Raw genomic sequence first — 16363 nt, 5'->3', positions numbered from 1 at the left:
GTTGCCTTACCAGGGACTTGAGCTGTGGTTTTCTTTTTCGCTGAAAACGTTGATAACCTAATGCAATTTTATGGCTCCAGACAAATAAACTTTACTGCTAGTTGGTACATAAAACAACTCTCCCTCTTGATCAGCTTCCTCTTGACGGAAAAATCCACCAGATGACTTGCCCATCCAAGCAGGGAGATCACACAGAGATTTGGGTGCTATCAAGATGGATGTAGGTTCCCATTGTTCATTAGAGATAGCACCCGCATTGTTATGATGCAAACCTGCATAAAAAACAGTAACTTTCTTTTTAAAGACTTGTGCATGTTACTTAAATGATACAGTGTCTGAAAGTGTTAAGGATTGCCAAAGTGTACAATTTATCATGGCAGCAAGCAAAATGTGCAATTGTACACCTGAACAGGGACTTGAACTCTGGACCCTCAGAATAAAAGTCTGATGCTCTACCGATTGAGCTACCCACACCGCTAAAAAATTAGGGCTGTGGGAAAAAGAAGTGCCGTTATTGCTTCCTAAACCCAACCGTCCCATTGTTGTCCCACATGTCATGGTTAACACAAATATGCCCGTTTCGTTATTTCGTTAATTATTTGGCTGCTGGCTTTTCCTCCTCTTCCTCATCCCAGTCAGTCGCCGTAGTTCTAGTGCCAGGCTGAGACTTCGCTCCCCAGTGTGACGTCATCGCCGAATTGACTTAATAAACCAGCGAATACTAAAAATTACCAAAAACTAACTTTTAAACCATATTTGGAGACATTTAAAAAATGATAATATACATATCTTGAGTGCTTTTTGTACCCAATAATCAACAGTGGTGGTAAAACCCGCAACATTCTGAGACCATTAATGCAAAGAAAGGACTGGAGCATTTATTGGAGAGATAAGTAGGCTGACACTGGTATTGAGACAACAGTGACTGAAAATCTAATTCAATCTACATATCGTCTCTTAAAGATCTAAATAGATTTTCTCACCTCAGAGTCATCTGGAGCACGTAACGATTAGCTTCTGTCCCTCTGAACCCTGAGTGACAATCACTCTGCAGTGAATGAGATGCAGTTCCCCCCCCCCCCTCCTCAGCTAACCAAGACTATACTTTCAGGGATCATTTCTAGAGTTTCTGACTGAGGAATGTGTTTCTAAAGTGTTTGGTCTCGCTGACCACGATGATGAGTCGTGATATTCCTTTCTGAGCGTGAAGCTGACAGAGAGTAATGATTCACTTCATATGCCTCTCTGTCATTGATGATTGTTCTTTGCTTCTTTATGGAGCATTGAGGAAGGAATATGATCTGAGTGGTAGGAGCAGATATGTAGAAATTAACATTGTGAAGGTAACCAAATATGCTATTATAGTCAGTCTTGAAGTATGTTTAGTCCATGGTGGACAAGGTTCCTTGAAAAGGTTAACACCTACCTTCTTGACTTTAATGTCTTATGTCAGTGTAAAATGTAAACTGAGTTAAACCATGATTCAATTTATTTCTACCTTTGCTTTTCCTACTTTGACATGTAAAAAATTTGCATTGTTTGAAAGCCCATCTCTACACAGCCATGTTCCACTCCCACAGGTTTTCCACTTGACTAATCAGACTGTGTGGCCTTTACAGGCTCAGGTTGATTGACATGTATTAAAGGGTAAGAACGGTACACTGAAGTCCCGGTGGACGGGATGGCGTGTTTGTAACGAGGTTTGCGTACATACAGCAAATACTTGAAGCCAGGTTACTCTACGAGTGGATACGGGGCATTGAAGTGATGTGGAATTTGTGATTTTTTTGGCCCTATTTGTATTTGGATCTAAAGCTGGTTAACCACTGTAGGGAGGAGACGTTGGATAGTTTTTTTTGTCTTGTTCCAGTGATTGGCATGTCTGGGTGATGGCGTTGGATATGCGTTAGCATGTTGGATGTATTTCCACTCACGTACCAACAACGCCGGCCCACAGTCCTCGTTTTATAATCCACCACTTTCTCACCTGTACTACTGGAACTGACTGGGAAACCAAAGTTCCCCGTGGGTCGCCACCACTCGCCGTAGAGAGGCTGCTCTTCCTTAGTGCTGCTGGCCTGACTCTATGAAGGGAACATGGGGCAAAAGGTGAGAGCTTGCAGAACAAAAAATCTGAACTTATATGTGTTAAACTTGCACTTGTAAAAATAAAATTTGGACTTTATTCACACACGTGTGATCTTTGATGTCACACAATGGAAAAAAAACACGAGAGCTTGTCAAAAAATCTGAATTGTAATTTGCCCTTGTAGAAAAATATGCCACACAGAAGTCCCAGAAAAAATATTCACAAATGTGTAGATTGATATTCCATGAACAGAATGACAGCTGCAAGCGTGCAGTGCAACATTTACTTGTGTACTTTTTTTCACTCCGGTTCATTTTCCATCACAACCATAACTCAGTGATGACATCTTCTCAAACTAATTTGTACCTTTGGACTGAGTCTGTGGAGCTCTGAGCCAACTACGGGGGAAATCAGGTTCTATCACCAGATGAGAGACCCCTGTCTGTCTTTTCATGTAGCATGGAAGCTACCGTTAGCTAACTAGCAACGGCCGGCCAACTCACAATCGGACTGAAATTGTTCTGGAAAAATGCTATTAAACGTAAAAAAAACTAAAAATAACACTGCATATATTTCTTGTCCTGCCTATGCACCACCTGTCTGTACTTTGTATATCACATTGCATTTTTCTGGTTAGACACAAACTGCATTTCCTTGTCTTTGTACTTGTACTCTGCACAATGACAATAAAGTTGAATCTAATCTATATAAAAAAAAAAGATGGATGTCTTTGCACAAGAGCAGTACACACAAGTATGCGCCGTTTGGGACGTCATTTTCTCTAACTCCAGTAACTGTGTGCTCAGCAACTTCCTATTATTTAACCCTCTGAGACCTAAGGTCATTTTCATAGCTCATTGTCCGTCAGCTTCTATTTTCTATAAAAGCTTGTAAAACATCAACCCGGTTTCTACAGTCAAGATATCAACATCATTCTTTTTCAGAACAAACTGGGTTATTAGAATATTTGTGCTGCACTGAGGTCACTTGAATGTTAAAAACGGTTGTAGGACCTTAAAGGGAACATGAATCTTCCAGATATGTATTGATATCACACACAGAGCAGTACGAGCTGAGCCAGTCTCCTCTAAAAAACTTCTCATATGTCCTGGGAGTCACACTGGGAAGAAATAAACATTAGACTTATACAACTATGCATTTATTTTTAGCTTAATTTACCCAACAGAACAGCTTCGGAGTCATTGGAATGAGTTGAATCGTGGTCGTCTCGCTCCCCCCTAGCGCCTGTGAGCTGAAACCCCATTGCAACTTTCAGTCAGCGAGTCTGTTGGACAGGGGCCTCCTCCAGATGTTCCAATTTACCTGTACTACCTGTTAGGGCTTACCAGGTCTGTCAGAGTCCTCCCCCACCCCCCCTGACCTAACTCACCACCAGATGGTGATCAGTTGACCGCTCCGCCCCTCTCTTCACCTGAGTGTCCAAAACATACGCCTCAGATCACAACAATTATAAAATCAATCATTGCTCTTCGGCCTAGGGTGCTCTGGTACCACATACACTTATGAGCACCCTGTGTTTGAACATGGTGTTTGTTATAGACAATCCATGACTAGCACAGAAGTCTAACAACAGACAACCACTCAGGTTCCGATCAGGGTGACCGTTCCTCCCAATCACGCCTCTCCAAGTATCTCCATCATTGCCCACGTGTGCGTTGAAGTCCCCCAGCAGAACTATGGAATCCCCTACTGGAGCCCCATAGAGGACTCTATTCAAGGTCTCCAAGAAGGCCAAATACCCCAAACTCTTGTTTGGTGCATATGCACAAACATGTGGAAAAAATAATGTTCCTTAATAAAAATCGATGAGTGGTCCCTGTCCCACATACCCCCCGGCCATAGTTACACAAGCACATCCTCTGTTTTCCCCAAGCACTCTCTACCTAATACCCAATAATACATTACACAATCTTTATTTTAAAAAGAATGCTATCCCATTGTTAGTACACGTGAGTGTCACTAGTCTAAAGCCTCTCTGTCCACTATCTTGTCGGGATCATTTGGATGCAGCCTTGCCCTTCACCAGGCGAGGTCCCTGTTACTGAAGCTTCTAGTAATGAACCCATTTTCAAACCAATTCCTCTAAGTGGTTCAGTGCTTCACCAAAGCTTCATTTGCCCTTCACTATCAGCACCTAGTTTCTTGACTTTGTAATGCCTTATGTCTACTGTAAAAATCTAAATTGAGTTGAGCCATAATTCATTTTTATTTATACCTTTGGTTTTCCTACTCTGACATTTCAAAATGTCAAAAGGTGCATTGTTTGAAAGCCCATCTCTACACATCCATGTTCCACTCCCACAGGTGATTTCTGATTCTGATTCGGATTTCACACGTGCTAGTTGTCCCTTAAATTCACAGTTTATTTTTTTTAATTTATTGGTGTTTGTCTGTATTTAAAAAAAAAAAACAGAAAAATTCTGTAAAGTTAACATGAAAATGAATGTAAAAGTACAGATCTGCTTTAGAGTGTATCAAGTCCTGACCATTCCCTGACCGGGAATCGAACCCGGGCCGCGGCGGTGAGAGCGCCGAATCCTAGCCACTAGACCATCAGGGAGTCATATTTTCCAAATTTATCTTTGTACATGTGAGTTTCCTTTTCACTTACTGGAATGACTCATATTGTTTTAGGCGAGGAATGGAACCTGGCTAGATCTTCAGAAGGCAGGACATGACAGATTACACATCTGTCACATAGTCAGTTTGTATTCTTAAATACCAAGTCTCTTGCTGTTCCTTGACTAGTTGGCCACCCCTGCTTTGCATCGCTCCAGGTAAGTAGAAAGCAATCTGTTATGCACCTTTACATTGCACTAAAATGTTAAAATTTGGACCTGAATCCAAAATAACATTACTTACTTGACATTCACAGACATTGTTTTTTTGGAAAAAAATGTTGGTTAAAGGTTTAGTTACTGTTTGAAAAATGAAAAGAATTGTTATTGAAATGGAGGCAGATTAAGTATTTATGATCAATGATGTCAACAGGATACATCCACTGTCGGGGTCTGATTTAAAGGGAATGGAACTCTTTAAAAGTGTTGGGGTTCTAGCGTTAAACTAATGAGGAAGAATTTGACAAATCTAAATCAACCAAAAACAAGTCTAGGTACTTACTCTTTCAAATGTTGCACCTGTATCTGTCAAGTCCTGACCGGGAACTGAACCCAGACCGCAGCAGTGAGAGCTCCAAATCCTAGCCTATAGACCATCAGGGAGTCACACCCGTCAAATTTTATTTTTGTAGATGTGATTTTTCTTTGTGTGTAATTTAGCATCTTTCTCATCTTTTCTCTCATTTCCTCCCTCTTCCCCTTTTTCCTCTTCTCCCCCCCCCCTTACAGACTATTGTTCCCCAGCTTTGACGCAATGGATAATGTGTCTGACTACAGATCAGAAGATTCCAGGTCTGATTCCTGGCTAGCTCGTACTGTCTTTAGCGACTAAATCTCTTGTCCGTCATTTCCAACTTTACCCCCCAGGACAAACTCTACAAAGAAAATGTACATGTATAAAGAGCCAAATGATGAGTAATTATCGTTTCAACATGTTGTAAATTCATCTAAGCCTCTAAGTGTCAGTCAACTACAGCAATTCAAGCTCTTGCTGTTGTTTTTTCTGTTTTTGCTTGCTAATCATCTTTTCTTGAAAAAATTGTCCCTGAAGGACAGAATCAGCAGTGCTAATAAACCATCCATAAAATTTCATTTGTAAGTCAACAATCAGGAAAGCGGAAAATATCATAGAGGTGATATTCAGATTTCCCCTATGCTTTCACAAAACAAGGCCCCTCTGCTACCAAGTGGCCGTGATTGTATAGTGGTTAGTATTCTGCGAACCGGGTTGCTGCGGAACACCCCGTTCGAATCTGACTCATGGCAGCTTTGTAAAGCTAGTTCTCTGTTAGGACTCCAATTGTTCCATCCTCTGCTTCATTTTACATTGATAGAACTGGACAGCTTAGGATAAAGGTCCTGCGGAGGACCCACATTTGGACTACAACAAAGATTTGACTGGCTTTCTGTACACTTGCCAACAAGATCACCACTGTTTGCATACAATTGTGTGAAAACCAGGTACTCCCAATGCTCTCTGAACGTAGGGCTAGTGGGGCAATGGGTAATGCGTCTGACTACAGATCACAAGATGTTAGGGTTGACTCTTGGATAATTTGTTCTGTTCTTTAGCTATTAAATTACTTGATCCTCATTTCAAGTTTACTCCTGTACAAACTGTCTATCACAGTAAATTACACATATGAGGAGCCAAATGATGCGTAAAATATCTTTTCAACATGTGCTAAAACAGCTCTAAATGCTTCAATTTAACTGAAGCACCGCTATCATCAAGCTTTCTCTGTTGTCTTTTTAGAATCAGCAGTACTAGATAACTATCCCTGGAATTGTCAGTTGTTACTCATCAATTAGGGGAACCTAGAAAATAGCACATATTTGTGGATCCATTTTCCGACTATGCATCCCAACAACGCGGCGATTTTAATACAAATGGTCGGTATCTTATAGTGCTTGGTACTCTGCGTTGCGGTGGCTGCAGCAACCTCGGTAGGAATCTGGGTCACGGCCAGAGGTGGGTAGTGACGAGTTACATTTACTTGCGTAAGTTTTTGAAAAAAATTGTACTTCTAGGAGTAGTTTTAAATCACTATACTTTTACTTGTACTTGAGTAGATTAGTGAAGAAGAAACTGTACTCTTACTCCGATACATCAGGCTACAAGGAGCTCGTTACTTTTCTTTTTACCTCTTTGGTATTCTACGCCTCATTGTTTTTACCCCAGCGTACGTCTCATTTTAAAGTTTTATTTTGACAGAGAGAGAGAGTCTTCCGCTGAGGCTCTACCATGACTGTGTTCCGCCAATCAAACGGCGTTGTGCAGTCACGTGACCATACTCGTTCTCAGCGGCGGGACCATAGACTGTATATATCTATGGTCGGGACGTGTCACCTTATAGTCGTAGCAAACAAAGAAAAAATCAACCGTTGCTAGGCAACACAGACTTGGAAACCCCCCGCCTCATAGTGAAAGCGCGAAACAGCAGCTACATCATGCGGCGTCTTCTGTGTCGACCAAACAAAACGGACATGTGAGTGTTCAACTACTCAACATCTAACCTGAGGAGACGTAGCGGTAGTTTTAGTTTTTGCTGTGGAGAGGTGGATCTTTGTCTTTTAGGTTACATACAGTATGGTTTGCACATGCAGTATCCATCCAAATTTAATGTGACAAGTCTCTCACTTAGCTATTTTGTAATTAATAAATTAATTTTAATTTACTTTATTGATTGGATGACAATAGTTTTGCCTAAATATGATTATTTTTGTATTTTTGTCTGTCTGATTGATGCTTGTGTTAAGAAATAAATCAGACTTACTCAACAGTTACTCACTACTTGAGTAGTTTTTTCATCAAGTACTTTTTTACTCTTACTCAAGTATTTATTTAGATGACTACTTTTACTTTTACTTGAGTCATATTATTCTGAAGTAATAGTACTTTTACTTGAGTAAAATTTTTGGCTACTCTACCCACCTCTGCTTACCAGCGCATGTAACGTTACATTGACTGTTGGTCCTTTCACCAACCGAATAGCCAAAATATCTGTAGTACATTTACATGCAAACACGTAGCCTTTCTAGTACCTGCTTCAAATTAAAGCATCCCACTGGTTCGCCGATGTGAAGCTTTTAATATGAAGCGCAGCAGTTAAGTGATGGCTTAGTGTCAGTCGTAATTTCAACAGCTCTGAAACTGTTAACAGGAATCAGTCACCGTACAATAACGCAAAAAGTACAGCCAGATAAACACAGGAGGAAAAGTGTAAAAATTAATCTAACCACTCGGTAACAAAAAATTCAATTTTACCACAAATAAGCAGAGGTGTCCTGAACCAACTGCGTTGAAAGTAAACATCAGTAACATTCCGTGTTGCAGCTAACGTGGTCCACCACTGGGCTCCTTTCCAGTTTCTGAGCTAAATGCAGAACATGTTGATGCATAGCGGGCAAGACAGAGCCACATCAGTCTCTTCAGGCTTTGCGGCTAACGTTAGTGACAGCATACTGCTTGTGGGGCTGTGTCCTGCCAGATTAACTGTACTAGTGAACCATGAAAGCACCACGGCCACATCGCTGGAAACGCACGTGCATTTCCCCCCCCCCAACGTTACTTGTCCGGTTGTTCACTCTCTCCCTCTGCTCCACTCGAGCTGACCGGAGCTAACCACTAACCTGAGCTAATTACAGTGAGACACCAGCACTAATTACTAAAGAGTAGCTAAGTTTAGAAACTCTACACACGTGAGATATAAGCGGCGCCCAGCGGGATACACAGCAAACCGACCTGGGTCATACAGCTAACGTTAGCTAGCTAGCCAAAATTAACCGAGGAAGGTCTGGTCAGGAGTTCAAATATCTTTCTGACGCATCTCACGTTTTAGTCTTACTGCCATCTGCAGGATGTACCAAGTATTGCATTCCTAATTCACTTTAATTAAATGTTTTGGGATTCATCAACATATTTATATTTTTTATAGGTAACAATAATCACAATTGTATAGACTTTACTCTAAAACAACATTTTAACCTAACAAATACATTTATTTTAATTAAACTGAACATTAAAAAACTATTTAAAGTCCACAACCCCCCTTATTCATTTTTTTGAGTGTAGGTCTCCACATACATTGTTTTTATTAAAAATGAAGACCAAATTGTTAGTTTTTACGAAATGTTCCCAACTATCGAAATTGTTTTCATAGCCTCGTTGGCACAGTAGGCAGCGTGTCAGTCTGATGATGGAAATACAGTGACTTTCAGGTGGTTGAATACTGGCACATGCACATGAATGGAAGTTGTGATTCTGTGGTTCTAGCATAACAATGACTCATCACAGTATAAAAAAACGCAAATGTGCCTTCATTAACAATGTTGTGTTATCTCATAGGTACAGGAAGCCACACGTCTCCATGAATGTATTTCTTAACATTTATTTTCAGTCTGAGTTACAAGATGTGCAATGAACGTTGTATTGTCCAGCAGAACAGCAACAGGTGTGTTACTTTTTGACTATGATTTATACCATAGCAGTGCAAGCATTTTGCCTAGGTTTGACTTCCAGCCACCGCAGTTTCATTTACAGGTTTTGAAGCCATATACAACTTAACATTACAGTTTTACCCAGGTTTCTTCTTTTATTCAGTGAGATTTCAATTCCCTTGCGGGAGTCATCCCAAAAGGATTAATAAAGATAAGTCTAAGTCTATCTCAGAAAAAAGTAAAAAATAATCTGAAAATCTTCAGGGGATGTAGCTCAGTGGTAGAGCTCATGCTTTACATGTATGAGGACCTGGTATCTCCAGCAGGTATTATGGTAGAGTCTTTAAAAGAGCTGCAACAGATATTACCTCCTGTGGTAATCTGACTGGTAGGGTGTATCCTTTTGTCATCATTGAGGGGTCATAAACACTTTATCTGCCTCTATGTCAATAACAATTCTTTTCATTTTTTCAAACAGTAACTTGTAATGGAAAATGACATTTAACCAATGATTTTCATATTAATTATTCATAATAAGATCTCCAATGCCTCTCAGAGTATATGACTTCTGAATCTGTCCTCAGTGCCTACTCCTTGTAGGAGACAACTGAATTTGCTATGACTTTGCATTTGTCCTCCAAGGACAAATGGCCTAAAGTCTGACAGAAACAGTTTTGTGTTTATCATAGCAGGTCCCAGGTCGAGACCATGGCCTATCCAAGAGACAAGATGTTCTTTTTCAGCTAAGATAGAACAACCGGTCAAGACACTTGACACAAGGAGGGCAGATTCAGAAATACTTAATGGAACTAACTGTCTGCCTGAGGTCCACTGATTGTTATGTTTGAGATTAAACTTTTTTCCAAACAAGGGTTTTTCTCCTCTGGGGGGCCCTGGATATAATAAATAAATAAAGTGTATCACTGATTGTATTCACACAGAACTGTTGTCACTCTGTAACTTTGTGCATTGTGAAGGCTGTTCTTGTCATTTTGATTTTTCTCTGCAGAAAACAATTAAACTTTCACCGGAGACTAAACTTTGATTCAGTTTGCAGCCTTCAGTCTTATTCTATATACAGAGTCAATTCCAGCCAATTCCTCCCTTGCTGTAACAAGAAACTTCTACTACAGTTTGGCGTCACAAACAGGATTTCAAGGAGGAATCAGAAAGGGACTCCACCGGTGACTGATGAGGGCGTGCACCAGGGATCTGATGATCACCTGCCTCTAAACCTCGCCAACATCTTTGAGAGACAGAGGGTCAGAAACCACTGAGGGCTCGCTGAGTCCACTCTGAAATCCAAACGACAAGGAAGCAATTTCAAACAGCGGGGTAATTTAAAGTTTCAATTCTGTTGGATAAATGATTTAAATTGGACAGATATTGACTGTGATTTAACTGAGGGATTCGGTGAAAGTTATCTTTTGTTTTGTAAAACTTTGGGTTGTGTACAAAACAGGAGAAAAGAGAAGGTATTTTTTTTCCAATTCTTCTGGTCACACTTGGCACTATTTCACAACTTTTGTCTGAAGTTCTCTATTCTGTCAGGGCTTAACTCTGTCTACCCAACATCTTCCTTTTTTTTTCTTGTTATGTCTCGGCAAGAAGTTATTATGCTTGTGGGTCGTCTGTCCATCTCTACATCAGAATCAGAAATACTTTATTTATCCGTGAAGGGAAACTCTTGAAAAGAGGGTTCCTTCAAGCCGTATGTGAACCAGCAACCTAAGGATTTCAACTTTATGTTAGTACAGTCCTCCGCTCTACCAACTGAGCTATCAAAGGGCAACAACATGTATGAAAGCACTTCCTATTCTTGTGAATGTGATGACACAGGACCCCCCTGGAGGGAATTTCTTCAAATGTTGCAAAAACATTCACAAGAACTTGTAAATCAATGATGAGATTTTGGGGGTCAAAGGTTCATTGTCAAGGTGACTGCGTCTTCATGTCTGTCCATCCGATTCTTGTGAATGCAAGATCTCCAGAACTGTACTTGTATTTCTCCTGAACTGGTGTAGTTAGTTGTTGTAAAGCCCCAGTGGCCTAATGGGTAAGGCACTGGCCTCCTAAACCAGGGATTGCAGGTTCAATTACCACCTTGGGTGATTTTCAGCAGAGTGGCTCAGCGGAAGCACTGGCCTCCTAAACTATGGATTTTGGGTTTACGGAAGCGTGCTGGGCCCTTAACCCAGAGGTCGATGGATCGAAACCATCCTCTGCTAATCTCCTTTGCTGGTGACACAAGGGTAGACAATCAGAAAGGGTGATGCAACAAGAAATTATGACCCTCAACCTGATTTCCATGGTGAGATGAATCATGATATAACTGCCGTAATTGTTGACAGCACCGTGAAAAGTAATGTTCTTGAGGAAAATCATGTTCTGGCAGCTTATTTTGACAAATCGACATCCACTACCCTCAAGTCATGCTGTCTTTCCAGTGATGTGATTGGTAAGTGGTTGGGCTGTATACAGGTTTTAATCATATCCATCGGTTTAAAGATGCTGACAAAACGCTGTACTTGCAATCGCGTTTCTCGTGCACATTCATGTCCTCTTAAATACAAAGAACTGCTAAGTTCTTTATTCCCAATATCAACTCTCAGAGATTAGTTCCAAATTAAAACATTGTTGTCAGAAGTGGGATTTGAACCCACGCCTCCAGAGGAGACTGCGACCTGAACGCAGCGCCTTGACCGCTCGGCCATCCTGACTGATCCAATAAGCTTTCAGTAAGACCGTGTTTAAAAAATTATAATTTAGTAAATTAACCATGTCATGATATCTTTTCTCAGTCATCCATATCATAGTTAACAAGGGAAGTGTTCTCAACTGTCAGCCCAAATATTGGGCGTTCATGGAGACATGGAAGAAAGTCACCAGGGTGGCAATGTGCTTGACAATGGCAATACATTGCCGGGATGTGAAGCAATGTGCAATACAGGCCAAATCCTATGGTGGAATCAAGATCCACCAATGTTTCTGTCTACAAATGTCCACCTGAATCCAGAAATGTCCCAGCCAGATGGGAAATAGACTGACAATTGGGTCAATATGTGCAATTATCTTCAAAAATGTCCAACTGTGTCCACATACCCTTCCAAAGGGAAATAAACTAATAACTGTCTTCATGGTCTAAATGTGTCAAATATTGTCGTACAATGCCCACATTGAGTCCAGATGTGTTTGGTTCCTGATCCATGCTATTACCCCAAAAGATCAGAACTATGCCAAGGGCACCTGGATTTGGTAAAAGGTTCTCCGCCGCAGAGGTTTTGTCTTTAATCCAAGAGACTTCTTTAGTGGTTTTTTTTACACAGAAAGGGTTGGACACAGTGCCCACTCCTCCCCATATCTGACAATTGAAAGCTGTGGGGAAAGGGGGGTTCCAAAGCTAATAGACCATTCAACAAGCAATTCTGATGCACTATCCTGGCCCATTCAGGATGAACACTGTATCCTCTGACTGCAGCAACAAAAGTTCAAATTTCAGTGATACCTAATTTTTATGGTGATACGAGACTGAATGCAAAGTGTGTATCCCCCCATGTTTCTCAAAGCCTATCACTTCCAGTCAATACTATACTGTCAAATTTGGAGCTCCTTCCAATTACATTAACAACCAGGTGACTCCTCAACATGACCCCACCAACGTACTGTTTACAGTCTAAATGACCAAGGAGAATACCCTGTTAGCTTACTTTAAACTAGATGTGAAAAGTTGAAAGGTTGATCTTTTTCACCTATACTGTGACTTAGAAAGGTTCCACTGAGACTTGAACTTAGACCGCTGGATTCACAGTGCAGAGTGCTACCCATTACACCATTGAACCTTTAAAAGTGTTTGCAAGGGTTTGCTAGGCAGTTTCTTTCATATATCCACATGTGTGGTATTAAAGGCACACAACAATCACAACAATTATTGGCCAACTTGAGTCATTTAGTTAGCTAAGCGTTCAGAGGATGTGGGAAAAAGCAAGTCAAGAACAGGTTTTAAAGGACTTGCCACAGACAGTGAAGACAGCAGTAGATATGTCTACTGTGTACAACACATGGTACCTTTACATCTGTTGACAATAAAGATGCCCACAAAACCCTGTAGTGGCCATTGAGTTTCTTGCGCACATTCATGTCCTCTCTAAATACATAGAAACTGCTTTATCCCAATATCATGTCTCAGAAAACAGTAGATGTCAGAAGTGGGATTTGAACCCACACCTCCAGTGGAGACTGCGACCTGAACGCAGCGCCTTGGACCGCTCCGGCCCTGACTGATCCAACAATACTTTGTAGGACCTGTCTCAAAAATTATAATATAGTAAATTAAACATGTCACGATACAGTAGGTTCTCAGTCATCCATGTCATAGTTAACAAGGGAAGGTTTCTCACTGTCAGCCAAATATATGAAACATGGAGACATGGAAGAAAGTCACCAGGTGGCATCTGTTATAGTACCACTGTATGCATGTGTACCTGCATGCATTTCAAATGTAGGCCAAGAAAAAAAAGAAACAGAGCCATTCCAACAAAAAAAAAAGATTTGACAGCAGAAAGCCCCATTTTAAGGACACAGCAGACCTACAACGAAATTGTAATTGAACTGCTTTGAAAATAGTAAGAACTTCTTCATCACAAACCTGATGGTGCAGTACTTGATCCCATGGATCCACTTGCTGTCCCTCTGGCTGTTCCTCTCTCTGTCCCCTTATGTTTTCTTTTTCCTTCCCTCACTCTCTTCTTCATCCTCCTCACCCTCTTCTTCATCTTCCTCACCCTCTGGAATATCCCTCTCTGTGTCAGAGCCCTCACTTTCATCACATGCCCTCTCTCCAAACTCCCCAACTCCTCTGGCTCTCCCTCTCTCTCCCTCTTCCTGCTCTCCAGTCCCTTGTTTGTTTTTCTCTCACTGCTGTTTTTCTCACTTTTTTTGTTACTAGGGCTCTATACCGCTTCCTCGTTTCATGATAAATATTAAAAGAAGAAAAACTTAGGGGTATGCATTACATTTCCTCCCTACTCAACCTGGGCATAAAGCCTGTCGATTACTTTACACCAACGTAGTTATTTGTTAACGCAATGCAACAGCAAAGACGGATGAAGTTACGTGTTCAAAGTACTCACTTCCCGTACTCAAGTAGAAGTAAGACTTAATTGTGTTAACAAATACTCTGGTAAAAGTAGAAGTACTGATTAAACTTCTTTACTCAATACAGTAACAAAGTACAGGCTTGGAAATTTACTTAAAGTATGAAAGTAAAAGTAGCCTGCTGATGTTACTAGAGAGCACGCTGAGAAACTTCAGTGGACATTGAGAAAAGGCAAGGCAAGGCAAGGCAGCTTTATTTGTAGAGCACATTTTGAGCAACAGGGCAATTCAAAGTGCTTTACACAAAATCATTTAAACAGATAAAACACTAGTAAAAACAGTTAAAAATCATAAGCATTAAAAACCGGTAAAACACATGAATAGACAGTTAAAAAAATAGACACATAAAACACAAGAATAAAAGTTACAGTGCAGCATAAGAAATTTAAAGAAATGAGCAGTCATTTAAAGAAAGGCAGCATCAAAAAGGAAGGTCTTCAGCCTGATTAAAAGAACTGAGAGTAGCAGCGGATCTACAGGTTTCTGGGAGTTTATTCCAGATATGAGGAGCATAGAAACTGAAAGCTGCTTTACCCTGTTTAGTTCTGACTCTGGGGACAGAAAGTAGACCTGTCCCAGATGACCTGAGAGGTCTGGGGGGGTCATAGTGTAGTAGCAGATCAGAAAATATATTTTGGACCTAAACGTTAAGTGATTTCTAAACTAGCAAGAGTACTTTGAAATCATTCTTTGAGACACAGGAAGCCAGTGTAAAGACTTCAGAACTGGAGTGATGTGATCCAGTCTCTTGGTCTTAGTGAGGACTTCGAGCAGCAGCGTTCTGATCAGCTGCAGCTGTCCGCGATTGATTTTTTAGGGAGACCTGTAAAGAACCCCGTTACAGTAGTCAAGTCTACTGAAGATGAAAGCATGGACAAGTTTTTTCCAATCCTGTTGACACATAAGTCCTTTAACCCTTGATATATTCTTAGGTGATAGTAGGCTGACTTTGTTATTGTCTTAATGTGGCTGGTAAGTTCAGGGTCTGAGTCCATGACTACACCCAGATTTCTGGCTTTGTCTGTTGTTTTTAACATTGTTGTTTGAAGCTGAGCGCAGACAGCAAAAGGCTCTTTATTCTTTATTCTTTATTTGCCATTGTCTACATTTTAAATGTCTGTCTGCCAATAGGTCTAAAACATATATAAACATATAGCTTATTTCTTGTGACAGAGACTGGGACTCCAGTTAATAAAGATTCTGACCGAGTAGCAAGACAGAATTCAAGTGGGATTTTGTGAAGAAGTCTGTGTATGTTCCCATCCAATTAGATTCATTTGGTATTGATGATCAAAAATAATAACTAACATCCGGTGAAATTATTTGAAAACTTAATGAGGACTAGATTAGATTAAAAAAGATTTAAGCTGAATCGGTTTTCAATTTGGCCCAGGTGTGTCTGTTAAAACCAACGGAGACAACTTCTCTCTGTTGATGCTTTATTACAATCAAGCATCAGGATAAAGATGGGGGGGGGGGGGGGGGTTAGCTCTGCTAAGGCTGTGTGTGTGGTAATAAAATAAATAAATAACATTGTAAAGGCTACCATACACAATGTATAGGAACTTACAGTGACGAAAATAAGTATATGAACCCCTGCTATTTTGCAAGTGCAGCTAGGCATTATATGGTTGTTTGAGGTGCTACATGAACATTTCTGCAAACAGTCCTAGCAGGGCTCATCAGATTGTTGTGGCCGATTGGTTAAGGCGATGGACTAGAATCCATTGGGGTCTCCCCCGCGCAGGTTTCGAATCCTGCCGACACCGATCGCTGTTTTTTTAAGAGTTGGTACCAAACAATGACACATCAGAGTATATACCAAATCGCAGATGTGCCTTCATAAACATACTGTCTTATCTCATAGGTACTGGAAGCAACCAGTCTCCACCAATGTATTTCTTATCATCTGTTATCTGTGTTACAAGATTTGCAGTGAACGTTGTATTGTCCAGCAGAAAGGCAACGGGTGTGTTAACTTTTCAACTATGATTTATATCGTAGCAGTGCAAGCATTTTGCCAGGTTTGATTTCAAGCCAC

At 40.7% G+C, this 16363-nt stretch overlaps 3 non-coding genes across 3 annotated transcripts; 1 reads left to right on the top strand and 2 right to left on the bottom strand.

Moving 5' to 3' along the window:
* Positions 1-1095: 1095 nt before the first annotated feature.
* LOC116683907 (small nucleolar RNA U3) lies at positions 1096-1310 on the top strand. The gene has a single exon (XR_004330725.1). It is a non-coding gene; the product is annotated as a small nucleolar RNA U3 (small nucleolar RNA).
* Positions 1311-4598: 3288 nt separating this feature from the next.
* On the bottom strand, positions 4599-4670 carry trnae-cuc (transfer RNA glutamic acid (anticodon CUC)). The gene has a single exon. It is a non-coding gene; the product is annotated as a tRNA-Glu (tRNA).
* Positions 4671-11806: 7136 nt separating this feature from the next.
* On the bottom strand, positions 11807-11888 carry trnal-cag (transfer RNA leucine (anticodon CAG)). Its single transcript has one exon. It is a non-coding gene; the product is annotated as a tRNA-Leu (tRNA).
* Positions 11889-16363: the final 4475 nt, after the last annotated feature.

The sequence above is a fragment of the Etheostoma spectabile genome, unplaced genomic scaffold (genome assembly GCF_008692095.1).
Source record: "Etheostoma spectabile isolate EspeVRDwgs_2016 unplaced genomic scaffold, UIUC_Espe_1.0 scaffold00019151, whole genome shotgun sequence".
NCBI lineage: Eukaryota > Metazoa > Chordata > Actinopteri > Perciformes > Percidae > Etheostoma > Etheostoma spectabile.
The sequence above is the reverse complement of the archived record's forward strand: the minus strand, read 5'-3'. Positions and strand labels throughout refer to the sequence as shown.